Source organism: Rhipicephalus microplus, unplaced genomic scaffold (genome assembly GCF_043290135.1).
Source record: "Rhipicephalus microplus isolate Deutch F79 unplaced genomic scaffold, USDA_Rmic scaffold_26, whole genome shotgun sequence".
Classification (NCBI taxonomy): domain Eukaryota; kingdom Metazoa; phylum Arthropoda; class Arachnida; order Ixodida; family Ixodidae; genus Rhipicephalus; species Rhipicephalus microplus.
Genome location: NW_027464599.1, coordinates 4,654,992 through 4,667,985, shown reverse-complemented (window position 1 = coordinate 4,667,985; position 12,994 = coordinate 4,654,992). Strand labels below are relative to the sequence as shown.

The 12,994-nt window shown below is 52.8% G+C and overlaps 1 non-coding gene across 1 annotated transcript; it reads right to left on the bottom strand.

The window, feature by feature from the left end:
* TRNAN-GUU (transfer RNA asparagine (anticodon GUU)) lies at window positions 1-74 on the bottom strand. Its single transcript has one exon. It is a non-coding gene; the product is annotated as a tRNA-Asn (tRNA).
* Between the last annotated feature and the right edge of the window lie 12,920 nt (window positions 75-12,994).

The window sequence follows — 12,994 nt, the reverse complement described above, 5'->3', positions numbered from 1 at the left end:
CGTCCCCGGGAGCGCTCGAACCTCCAACCTTTCGGTTAACAGCCGATCGCGCTAGCCAATTGCGCCACGGAGACAGTCGTGCTCCAATCTCACCACCATCAGAAAACATCTTCAAAGCTATCAGCGCAAGTGAAAACGCAACACACCACTCCCGGGAGGGCTCGAAGTTCCAACCTTTCGGTTAACAGCCGATCGCGCTAGCAAATTGCGCCACGGAGACAGTCCTGCTATACTCTCACCACACTCAGAGCATATCTTCAAAGCTATCAGCCCAAAGAAAAAAAAGCAACACACCACTTCCGGGAGGGCTTGAACCTCGAACCGTTCGGTTAACAGCCGATCGCGCTAGCCAATTGCGCCACGGAGACAGTCGTGCTCCACTCTCACCACCATCAGAACATATTTTCAAAGCTATCAGCGCAAAGAAAAAAGCAACACACCACTCCCGAGAGGGCTCGAACCTCCAATTTTCCGTTAACAGCCGATCGCGCTACACAATTGCGCCACGGAGGCAGTCCTGCTTCACTCTCACCACCATCAGAACATATCTTCTAAGCTATCGGTCAAAAGAACAAAAAGGCGCCGCACCACCACCGGGTGGGCTCGAACCTCCAACCTTTCGGTTAACAGCCAATCGCGCTAGCCAATTGCGCCACGGAGACAGTCCCGCTCCACTCTCACCACCATCATAACATATGTTCAAAGCTATCAGCGCATAGAAAAAAGCAACACACCACTCCCGGGAGAGCTCGAACCTCCAACCTTTCGGTTAACAGCTGATCGCGCTAGCTAATTCTGCCACAGAGACAGTCCTGCTCCACTCTCACCACCATCAGGACATATCTTCAAAGCTATCGGTCGAAACTAAAAAAAGCACCGCAACACCACCGGGTGAGCTCGAACCTCCAACCTTTCGGTTAACAGCCGATCGCGCCAGCCAATTGCGCCATGGAGACAGTCGTGCTCCACTCTCACCCCCGTCAGAACATTTCTTCAGAGCTATCAGCCCAAAGAAAAAAAGCGCCGCACCACCACCAGGTGGGCTCGAAACTCCAAGCTTTCGGTTAACAGCCTTTCGCCCTAGCCAATTGCGGCACGGAGACAGTCGTGCTCCACTCTCACCACCATCAGGACATATCTTCAGAGCTATCAGCCCAAAGAAAAAGAAACGCTGCACCACCACCAGGTGGGCTCGAACCTCCAACCCTTCTGTTAACAGCCGATCGCGCTAGCCGATTGCGCCACTCAGACAGTCGTGCTCCACTCTCACCACCATGAGGACATATCTTCAAAGCTATCAGCGCAAAGAAAAAAAAGCGCCGCACAACCCACCGGGTGGGCTCGAACCTCCAACCTTTCGGTTAAAGGCAGATCACGTTAGCTAACTGCGCCATGGAGACAGTCGTGCTCCACTCTCATCACCATCAGAACATATTTTCCAAGCTATCAGCGCAAAGAAAAAAGCAACACACCACTCCCGGGAGGGCTCGAAGCTCCAACCTTTCGGTTAACAGCCGATCGCGCTAGCAAATTGCGCCACGGAGACAGTCCTGCTCCACTCTCACCACCATCATAACATTTCTTCAGAGCTATCAGCCCAAAAAAAGCGCCACACGACCACAGGGTGGGCTCGAACCTCCAAACTTTTGGTCAACAGCAGATCGCTCTAGCCAACTGCGCCACGGAGACAGTCGTTCGCCACTCTCACCACCATCAGAACATATCTTCAAAGCTATCAGCGAAAAGAAAAAAAAGCGACACACCGTCCCCGGGTGGACTCAAACCTCCCACCTTTCGGTTAACAGCCGATCGCGCTAGCCAATTGCGCCACGGAGACAGTCGTGCTCCACTCTCACCACCATCAGAACATATCTTCAAAGCTATCAGGTTAAAAAAAAAGCGCCGCACCACCACCAGGTGGGCTCGAAACTCCAAGCTTTCGGTTAACAGCCGATCGCGCTAGCCAATTGTTCCGCGGAGACAGTCCCGCTCCACTCTCACCACCATCAGAACATATCTTCAAAGCTATCGGTCGAAACTAAAAAAAGCACCGCAACACCACCGGGTGAGCTCGAACCTCAACCCTTTCGGTTAACAGCCGATCGCGCAGGCCAATTCCGCCACAGAGACAGTCCTGCTCCACTCTCACCACCGTCAGAACATTTCTTCAGAGCTGTCAGCCCAAAGGAAAAAAAGCACCGGACCACCACCGGATGGGCTCGAACCTCCAACCTTTTCGTTAACAGCCGATCGCGCTAGCCAATTGCGTCACGGAGAGAGTCGTGCTCCACTCTCACCACCAACAGAACATATCTTCAATGCTATCAGCGCAAAGAAAAAAGCAACACACCACTCCCGGGAGGGCTTCAACCTCGAACCTTTCGGTTAACAGCCGATCGCGCTAGCCAATTGCGCCACGGAGACAGTCGTGCTCCACTCTCACCACCATCAGTACATATCTTCAAAGCTATCACTGCAAAGAAAAAAAGCGACACACCGTCCCCGGGAGCGCTCGAACCTCCAACCGTTCGGTTAACAGCCGATCGCGCCAGCCAATTGCGCCACGGAGACAGTCGTGCTCCACTCTCACCACCATCAGAAAACATCTTCAAAGCTATCAGCGCAAGTGAAAACGCAACACACCACTCCAGGGAGGGCTCGAAGCTCCAACCTTTCGGTTAACAGCCGATCGCGCTAGCAAATTGCGCCACGGAGACAGTCCTGCTCCACTCTCACCACCATCATAACATTTCTTCAGAGCTATCAGCCCAAAAAAAGCGCCACACGACCACAGGGTGGGCTCGAACCTCCAAACTTTTGGTCAACAGCAGATCGCTCTAGCCAACTGCGCCACGGAGACAGTCGTTCGCCACTCTCACCACCATCAGAACATATCTTCAAAGCTATCAGCGAAAAGAAAAAAAAGCGACACACCGTCCCCGGGTGGACTCAAACCTCCCACCTTTCGGTTAACAGCCGATCGCGCTAGCCAATTGCGCCACGGAGACAGTCGTGCTCCACTCTCACCACCATCAGAACATATCTTCAAAGCTATCAGGTTAAAAAAAAAGCGCCGCACCACCACCAGGTGGGCTCGAAACTCCAAGCTTTCGGTTAACAGCCGATCGCGCTAGCCAATTGTTCCGCGGAGACAGTCCCGCTCCACTCTCACCACCATCAGAACATATCTTCAAAGCTATCGGTCGAAACTAAAAAAAGCACCGCAACACCACCGGGTGAGCTCGAACCTCAACCCTTTCGGTTAACAGCCGATCGCGCAGGCCAATTCCGCCACAGAGACAGTCCTGCTCCACTCTCACCACCGTCAGAACATTTCTTCAGAGCTGTCAGCCCAAAGGAAAAAAAGCACCGGACCACCACCGGATGGGCTCGAACCTCCAACCTTTTCGTTAACAGCCGATCGCGCTAGCCAATTGCGTCACGGAGAGAGTCGTGCTCCACTCTCACCACCAACAGAACATATCTTCAATGCTATCAGCGCAAAGAAAAAAGCAACACACCACTCCCGGGAGGGCTTCAACCTCGAACCTTTCGGTTAACAGCCGATCGCGCTAGCCAATTGCGCCACGGAGACAGTCGTGCTCCACTCTCACCACCATCAGTACATATCTTCAAAGCTATCACTGCAAAGAAAAAAAGCGACACACCGTCCCCGGGAGCGCTCGAACCTCCAACCGTTCGGTTAACAGCCGATCGCGCCAGCCAATTGCGCCACGGAGACAGTCGTGCTCCACTCTCACCACCATCAGAAAACATCTTCAAAGCTATCAGCGCAAGTGAAAACGCAACACACCACTCCAGGGAGGGCTCGAAGCTCCAACCTTTCGGTTAACAGCCGATCGCGCTAGCAAATTGCGCCACGGAGACAGTCCTGCTCCACTCTCACCACCATCATAACATTTCTTCAGAGCTATCAGCCCAAAAAAAGCGCCACACGACCACAGGGTGGGCTCGAACCTCCAAACTTTTGGTCAACAGCAGATCGCTCTAGCCAACTGCGCCACGGAGACAGTCGTTCGCCACTCTCACCACCATCAGAACATATCTTCAAAGCTATCAGCGAAAAGAAAAAAAAGCGACACACCGTCCCCGGGTGGACTCAAACCTCCCACCTTTCGGTTAACAGCCGATCGCGCTAGCCAATTGCGCCACGGAGACAGTCGTGCTCCACTCTCACCACCATCAGAACATATCTTCAAAGCTATCAGGTTAAAAAAAAAGCGCCGCACCACCACCAGGTGGGCTCGAAACTCCAAGCTTTCGGTTAACAGCCGATCGCGCTAGCCAATTGTTCCGCGGAGACAGTCCCGCTCCACTCTCACCACCATCAGAACATATGTTGAAAGCTATCAGCGCACAGAAAAAAGCAACACACCACTCCCGGGAGAGCTCGGACCTCCAACCTTTCAGTTAACAGCCGATCGCGCTAGCCAATTCCGCCACAGAGACAGTCCTGCTCCACTCTCACCACCATCAGGACATATCTTCAAAGCGATCACTGCAAAGAAAAAAGCAACACACCACTCCCGAGAGGGCTCGAATCTCCAACCTTTCCGTTAACAGCCGATCGCGCTAGCCAATTGCGCCACAGAGGCAGTCCTGCTCCACTCTCATCACCATCAGAACATATCTTCAAAGCTATCAGCCGAAAGAAAAAAAGCGCCGCACCACCACCGGGTGGGCTCGAACCTCCAACCTTTCGGTTAACAGCCGATCGCGCTAGCCAATTGCGCCACGGAGACAGTCCCGCTCCACTCTCACCACCATCAGAACATATGTTCAAAGCTATCAGCGCAAAGAAAAAAGCAACACACCACTCCCGGGAGAGCTCGAACCTCCAACCTTTCAGTTAACAGCCGATCGCGCTAGCCAATTTCACCACAGAGACAGTCCTGCTCCACTCTCCGCACCATCACAACATATCTTGAAAGCTATCAGCCCAATGAAAAAAAAGCGCCGCACCACCACCGGGTGGGCTCGAACCTCCAACCTTTCGGTTAACAGCCGATCGCGCTAGCCAATTGCGCCACGGAAACAGTCCTGCTCCACTCACACCACCATTAGAACATATCTTCAAAGCTATCAACCGAAAGAAAAAAAAGCGCCGCACCACCACCGGGTGGGCTCCAACCTCCAACCTTTCGGTTAACAGCCGATCGCGCCAGCCAATTGCGCAACGGAGACAGTCCTGCTCTACTCTCACTACCATCAGAACATTTCTTCAGAGCTATCAGCCCAAAGAAAAAGAATCGCCGCACCACCACCGGGTGGGCTCGAACCTCCAAACTTTCGGTTAACAGCCGATCGCCCTAGCTAATTGCGTCACAGAGACAGTCGTGCTCCACTCTCACCACCATCAGGACATATCTCCAAAGCTATCAGCGCAAAGAATAAAGCAACACACCACTCCCGCGAGGGCTCGAAACTCCAATTTTTCGGTTAACAGCCGAACGCGCTAGCCCATTGCGCCACGGAGACAGTCGTGTTCCACTTTCACCACCGTCAGAACATTTCTCCGAAGCTATCAGCGCAAAGAAAAAAAAGCGCCGCATCACCACTGGGTGGGCTCGAACCTCCAACCTTTCGGTTAAGAGCCGATCGCGGTAGCTAATTGCGCCACGGAGACAGTCGTGCTCCACCCTCACCACCATCAGAAAATATCTTCAAAGCTTTCAGTGCAAAGAAAAAAGCAACACACCACTCCCGCGAGGGCTCGAAACTCCAATTTTTCGGTTAACAGCCGAACGCGCTAGCCAATTGCGCCACGGAGACAGTCGTGCTCCACTTTCACCACCATCAGAACATATTTTCAAAGCTATCAGCGCAAAGAAAAAAGCAACACACCACTCCTGTGAGGGCTCTAACCTCCAATTTTCCGTGAACAGCCGATCGCGCTAGCCAATTGCGCCACGGAGGCAGTCCTGCTCACTCTCACCACCATCAGAACATATCTTTAAAGCTATCAGCGCAAAAAAAAAGCAACACACCACTCCCGGGAGAGCTCGATTCTTCAACCTTTCTGTTAACAGCCGATCGCGCTAGCCGATTGCGCCACGGAGACAGTCGTGCTCCACTTTCACCACCATCAGAACATATTTTCAAAGCTATCAGCGCAAAGAAAAAAGCGACACACCACTCCCGGGAGGGCTCGAACTTCCAACCTTTCGGTTAACAGCCGATCGCGCTAGACAATTGCGCCACGGAGGCAGTCCTGCTTCGCTCTCACCACCATCAGAACATATCTTCTAAGCTATCGGTCAAAAGAACAAAAAAGCGCCGCACCACCACCGGGTGGGCTCGAACCTCCAACCTTTCGGTTAACAGCCAATCGCGCTAGCCAATCGCGCCACGGAGACAGTCAAGCTCCACTCTCACCACCATCAGAACATATCTTCAAAGCTATCAGCCCAAAGAAAAAAAAGCGCCGCACCACCACCGCGTGGGCTCGAACATCCAACCTTTCGGTTAACAGCCGATCACGCTAGCCAATTCCGCCACAGAGACAGTCCTGCTCCACTCTCACCACCGTCAGAACATTTCTTCAGAGCTGTCAGCCCAAAGGAAAAAAAGCGCCGGACCACCACCAGATGGGCTCGAACCTCCAACCTTTTCGTTAACAGCCGATCGCGCTAGCCAATTGCGTCACGGAGAGAGTCGTGCTCCACTCTCACCACCAACAGAACATATCTTCAAAGCTATCAGCGCAAAAAAAAAGCAACACACCACTCCCGGGAGGGCTTGAACCTCGAACCTTTCGGTTAACAGCCGATCGCGCTAGCCAATTGCGCCACGGAGACAGTCGCGCTACACTCTCACCACCATCAGTACATATCTTCAAAGCTATCACTGCAAAGAAAAAAAGCGACACACCGTCCCCGGGAGCGCTCGAACCTCCAACCGTTCGGTTAACAGCCGATCGCGCCAGCCAATTGCGCCACGGAGACAGTCGTGCTCCACTCTCACCACCATGAGAAAACATCTTCAAAGCTATCAGCGCAAGTGAAAACGCAACACACCACTCCCGGAAGGGCTCGAAGCTCCAACCTGTCGGTTAACAGCCGATCGCGCTAGCAAATTGCGCCACGGAGACAGTCCTGCTATACTCTCAACATCATCAGAGCATATCTTCAAAGCTATCAGCCCAAAGAAAAAAAAGCGCCGCACCACCACCGTGTGGGCTTGAACCTCAAACTTTTCGGTTAACAGCCGATCGCGCAAGCCAATTGCGCCACGGAGACAGTCGTGCTCCACTCTCACCACCATCATAACATTTCTTCAGAGCTATCAGCCCAAAAAAAGCGCCACGCGACCACAGGGTGGGCTCGAAGCTCCAAACTTTCGGTCAACAGCAGATCGCGCTAGCCAACTGGGCCACGGAGACAGTCGTTCTCCACTCTCACCACCATCAGAACATATCTTCAAAGCTATCAGGTTAAAAAAAAAGCGCCGCACCACCACCAGGTGGGCTCTAAACTCCAAGCTTTCGGTTAACAGCCGATCACGCTAGCCAATTGCGCCACGGAGACAGTCCTGCTCCACTCTCACGACCATCAGAACATATCTTCAAAGCTATCAGCCCAAAGAAAAAAAGGTACGCACCACCACCGGGTGGGCTCGAACCTCCAACCTTTCGGTTAACAGCCGATCGCGTTAGCCAATTGCGTCACGGAGAGAGTCGTGCTCCACTCTCAACACAAACAGAACATATCTTCAAAGCTATCAGCGCAAAGAAAAAAGCAACACACCACTCCAGGGAGGGCTTGAACCTCGAACCTTTCGGTTAACAGCCGATCGCGCTAGCCAATTGCGCCACGGAGACAGTCGTGCTCTACTCTCACCACCATCAGTACATATCTTCAAAGCTATCACTGCAAAGAAAAAAGCAACACACCACTCCCGCGAGGGCTCGAAACTCCAATTTTTCGGTTAACAGCCGAACGCGCTAGCCAATTGCGCCACGGAGACAGTCGTGCTCCACTTTCACCACCGTCAGAACATTTCTCCGAAGCTATCAGCGCAAAGAAAAAAAAGCGCCGCATCACCACTGGGTGGGCTCGAACCTCCAAACTTTCGGTTAACAGCCGATCGCGCTAGCTAATTGCGCCACGGAGACAGTCGTGCTCCACTCTCACCACCATCAGAAAATATCTTCAAAGCTTTCAGTGCAAAGAAAAAAGCAACACACCACTCCCGCGAGGGCTCGAAACTCCAATTTTTCGGTTAACAGCCGAACGCGCTAGCCAATGGCGCCACGGAGACAGTCGTGCTCCACTTTCACCACCATCAGAACATATTTTCAAAGCTATCAGTGCAAAGAAAAAAGCAACACACCACTCCTGAGAGGGCTCGAACCTCCAATTTTCCGTTAACAGCCGATCGCGCTAGCCAATTGCGCCACGGAGGCAGTCCTGCTCACTCTCACCACCATCAAAACATATTTTCAAAGCTATCAGCGCAAAGAAAAAAGCGACACACCACTCCCGGGAGGGCTCGAACTTCCAACCTTTCGGTTAACAGCCGATCGCGCTAGCCAATTGCGCCACGGAGACAGTCCTGCTCCACTCTCACCACCATCAGAACATATCTTCAAAGCTATCAGCGCAAAGAAAAAAGCAACACACCACTCCCGGGAGAGCTCGATTCTCCAACCTTTCGGTTAACAGCCGATCGCGCTAGCCAATTGCGCCACGGAGACAGTCGTGCTCCACTTTCACCACCATCAGAACATATTTTCAAAGCTATCAGCGCAAAGAAAAAAGCAACACACCACTCCCGAGAGGGCTCGAACCTCCAATTTTCCGTTAACAGCCGATCGCGCTAGCCAATTGCGCCACGGAGGCAGTCCTGCTCACTCTCACTACCATCAGAACATATCTTTAAAGCTATCGGTCGAAAGAAAAAAAGCACCGCACCACCACCGGGTGAGCTCGAACCTCCAACCTTTCAGTTAACAGCCGATCGCGCCAGCCAATTGCGCCACGGAGACAGTCGTGCTCCACTCTCACCCCCGTCAGAACATTTCTTCAGAGCTATCAGCCCAAAGAAAAAAAAGCGCCGCACCACCACCGGGTGGGCTCGAAACTCCAAGCTTTCGGTTAACAGCCTTTCGCTCCAGCCAATTGCGCCACGGAGACAGTCGTGCTCCACTCTCACCACCATCAGGACATATCTTCAAAGCTATCAGCGCAAAGAAAAAAGCGACACACCACTCCCGGGAGGGCTCGAAACTACAATTTATCGGTTAATAGCGGAACGTGTTAGCCAATTGCGCAACGGAGACCGTCGTGCTCCAATCTCACCACCGTCAGAACATTTTTCCAAAGCTATCAGCGCAAAGAAAAAAAAGCGCCGCACCACCACCGGGTGGGCTCGAACCTCCAACCTTTCGATCAACAGCCGATCGCGCTAGCTAATTGCGCCAAGGAGACAGTCGTGCTCCACTCTCACCACCATCAGAACATATCTTCAAAGCTATCATTGCAAAGAAAAGAGCGCCGCACCACCACCGGGTGGGCTCAAACCTCCAACTTTTCGGTTAACAGACCATCGCGCTAGCCGAAATCGCCACGGAGACAGTCGTGCTGCAATCTCACCACTGTCAGAACATTTCTCCAAAGCTCTCAGCCCAAAGAAAAAAAGTGACACACCGTCCCCGAGAGCGCTCGAACCTCCAACCTTTCGGTTAACAGCCGATCGCGCTAGCCAATTGGGCCACGGAGACAGTCGTGCTCCACTCTCACCACCATCAGAAAACATCTTCAAAGCTATCAGCGCAAGTGAAAACGCAACACACCACTCCCGGGAGGGCTCGAAGCTCCAACCTTTCGGTTAAAAGCCGATCGCGCTAGCAAATTGCGCCACGGAGACAGTCCTGCTATACTCTTACCACCATCAGAGCATATCTTCAAAGCTATCAGCCCAAAGAAAAAAAAGCGCCGCACCAACACCGTGTGGGCTCGAACCTCCAATTTTTCGGTTAACAGCCGATCGCGCTAGCCGATTGCGCCACGGACACAGTCGTGCTCCACTCTCACCACCATCAGAACATATCTTCAAAGCTATCAGCGCAAAGAAAAAAAAAGCGACACACCGTCCCCGGGTGGGCTCGAAACTCCAACCTTTCGGTTAACAGCCGATAGCGCTAGCTAATGGCGCCACGGAGACAATCCTTCTCCACTCTCACCACCATCAGAACATATCTTCAAAGCTATCAGGCCAAAAAAAAAGCGCCGCACCACCACCAGGTGGGCTCGAAACTCCAAGCTTTCGGTTAACAGCCGATCACGCTAGCCAATTGCGCCACGGAGACAGTCCTGCTCCACTCTCACGACCATCAGAACATATCTTCAAAGCTATCAGCCCAAAGAAAAAAAGGTCCGCACCACAACCGGGTGGGCTCGAACCTCCAACCTTTCGGTTAACAGCCGATCGCGCTAGCCAATTGCGCCACGGAGACAGTCCTGCTCCACTCTCACCACCGTCAGAACATTTCTTCAGAGCTGTCAGCCCAAAGGTAAAAAAGCGCCGGACCACCACCGGGTGGGCTCGAACCTCCAACCATTTGGTTAACAGCCGATCGCGCTAGCCAATTGCGCCGCGGAGAGAGTCGTGCTCCTCTCTCACCACCAACATAACATATCTTCAAAGCTATCACCGCAAAGAAAAAAGCAACACACCACTTCCGGGAGGGCTTGAACCTCGAACCGTTCGGTTAACAGCCGATCGCGCTAGCGAATTGCGCCACGGAGACAGTCGTGCTCCACTCTCACCACCATCAGAACATATTTTCAAAGCTATCAGCGCAAAGAAAAAAGCAACAAACCACTCCCGAGAGGGCTCGAACCTCCATTTTCCCGTTAACAGCCGATCGCGCTAGACCATTGCGCCACGGAGGCAGTCCTGCTTCACTCTCACCACCATCAGAACATATCTTCAAAGCTATCGGTCGAAAGAACAAAAAAGCGCCGCACCACCACCGGGTGGGCTCGAACCTCCAACCTTTCGGTTAACAGCCGATCGCGCTAGCCAATTGCCCCACGGAGACAGTCCCGCTCCACTCTCACCACCATCAGAAGATATGTTCAAAGCTATCAGCGCATAGAAAAAAGCAAAACACCACTCCCGGGAGAGCTCGAACCTCCAACCTTTCGGTTAACAGCTGATCGCGCTAGCCAATTCTGCCACAGAGACAGTCCTGCTCCACTCATCGCACCATCTGAACATATCTTCAAAGCTATCAGCCCAAAGAAGAAAAAGCGCCGCACCACCACCGGGTGGGCTCGAACCTCCAAACTTTTGGTTAACAGCTGATCGCGCTAGCCAATTGCGCCACGGTGACAGTCCTGCTCCACTCTCACCACCATCAGAACATATCTTCAAAGCTATCAGCCCAAAGAAAAAAAGCGCCGCACCACCACCGCGTGGGCTCGAACATCCAACCTTTCGGTTAACAGCCGATCGCGCTAGCCAATTGCGCCACGGAGACAGTCCTGCTCCACTCTCACCCCCATCAGAAAAATCTTCAAAGCTATCAGCCCAAAGAAAAAAAAGCGCCGCACCACCAACGGGTGGGCTCGAACCTCCAACCTTTCAGTTAACAGCCGATCGCGCCAGCCAATTGCGCCACGGAGACAGTCGTGCTCCACTCTCACCCCCGTCTGAACATTTCTTCAGAGCTATCAGCCCAAAGAAAAAGAAGCGCCGCACCACCACCAGGTGGGCTCGAACCTCTAACTTTTCTGTTAACAGCCGATCGCGCTAGCCAATTGCGCCACTCAGACAGTCGTGCTCCACTCTCACCACCATGAGGACATATCTTCAAAGCTATCAGCGCAAAGAAAAAAAAGCGCCGCACCCCCACCGGGTGGGCTCGAATATCCAACCTTTCGGTTAACAGCAGATCCCGCTAGCTAACTGCGCCATGGAGACAGTCGTGCTCCACTCTCATCACCATCAGAACATATCTTCAAAGCTATCAGCGCAAAGAAAAAAGCAACACACCACTCCCGGGAGAGCTCGAACCTCCAACCTTTCGGTTAATAGCTGATCGCGCTAGCCAATTCCGCCACAGAGACAGTCCTGCTCCACTCTCACCACCGTCAGAACATTTCTTCAGAGCTGTCAGCCCAAAGGAAAAAAAGCGCCGGACCACCAACGGATGGGCTCGAACCTCCAACCTTTTCGTTAACAGCCGATCGCACTAGCCAATTGCGTCACGGAGAGAGTCGTGCTCCACTCTCACCACCACCAGAACAAATCTTCAAAGCTATCAGCGAAAAGAAAAAAGCAACACACCACTCCCGGGAGGGCTTGAACCTCGAACCTTTCGGTTAACAGCCGATCGCGCTAGCCAATTGCGCCACGGAGACAGTCGTGCTCCACTCTCACCACCATCAGTACATATCTTCAAAGCTATCACTGCAAAGAAAAAAGCAACACACCACTCCCGAGAGGGCTCGAATCTCCAATCTTTCCGTTAACAGCCGATCGCGCTAGCCAATTGCGCCACGGAGGCAGTCCTGCTCCACTCTCACCACCATCAGAACATATCTTCAAAGCTATGAGCCGAAAGAAAAAAAAGCGCCGCACCACCACCGGGTGGGCTCGAACCTCCAACCTTTCGGTTAACAGCCGATCGCGCTAGCCAATTGCGCCACGGAGACAGTCCCGCTCCACTCTCACCACCATCAGAACATATGTTCAAAGCTATCAGCCCAAAGAAAAAAAGGTCCGCACCACCACCGGGTGGGCTCGAACCTCCAACCTTTCGGTTAACAGCCGATCGCGCTAGCCAATTGCGCCACGGAGACAGTCCTGCTCCACTCTCACCAACATCAGAACATATCTTCAAAGCTATCAGCCCAAAGAAAAAAAAGCAACACACCACTCCCGGGAGCACTCGATTCTTCAACCTTTCGGTTAACAGCCGATCGCGCTAGCCAACTGCGCCACGAAGACAGCCCTGCTCCACTCT